General features: G+C 53.9%; 1 protein-coding gene across 1 annotated transcript in view; it reads right to left on the bottom strand.

The window, feature by feature from the left end:
- Window positions 1-384, bottom strand: part of ANKRD16 (ankyrin repeat domain 16) — a 20,976-nt gene that overhangs the window by 14,602 nt on the left and 5,990 nt on the right. The gene's annotated exons all lie outside the window — the stretch shown is intronic.

Raw genomic sequence — 384 nt, 5'->3', positions numbered from 1 at the left:
CCCATGTCCCCCCCCGGGCCCGCCCCCAGGAGCTGCCATGGCCTCTCCTGCTCCGCCATGGAGCCGGGCCTGAGGGGAAAGAGGTAAAAAAATCAGGATTTTGGGGGATATCCTGGTTGGATTGGGGCATTGGGATATGTAGGTATGAGGTTTTCCCTCAGGAGAAGCAGAAACCTGTGTCTACTGCCAGAAAAACATTAATTTTTCCCTCAGGAAATCCACAAATCCCACAGCACATCCAGGTTTCCCTCCCTGACCAGCCTAAGGAGTAACCATGGCCTCTCCCACTCTGCAATGGAGCCGGGCCTGAGGGGAAAGGGGCAAAAAATGGGAATTTTTGGGGGATATTGTGGTTGGGTCTGGAGGTTTGGGATAAGCAGGAAT

Source organism: Geospiza fortis, unplaced genomic scaffold (assembly GCF_000277835.1).
Source record: "Geospiza fortis unplaced genomic scaffold, GeoFor_1.0 scaffold61, whole genome shotgun sequence".
In the NCBI taxonomy this organism is placed as follows: Eukaryota; Metazoa; Chordata; class Aves; order Passeriformes; family Thraupidae; genus Geospiza; species Geospiza fortis.
The sequence above is the reverse complement of the archived record's forward strand: the minus strand, read 5'-3'. Positions and strand labels throughout refer to the sequence as shown.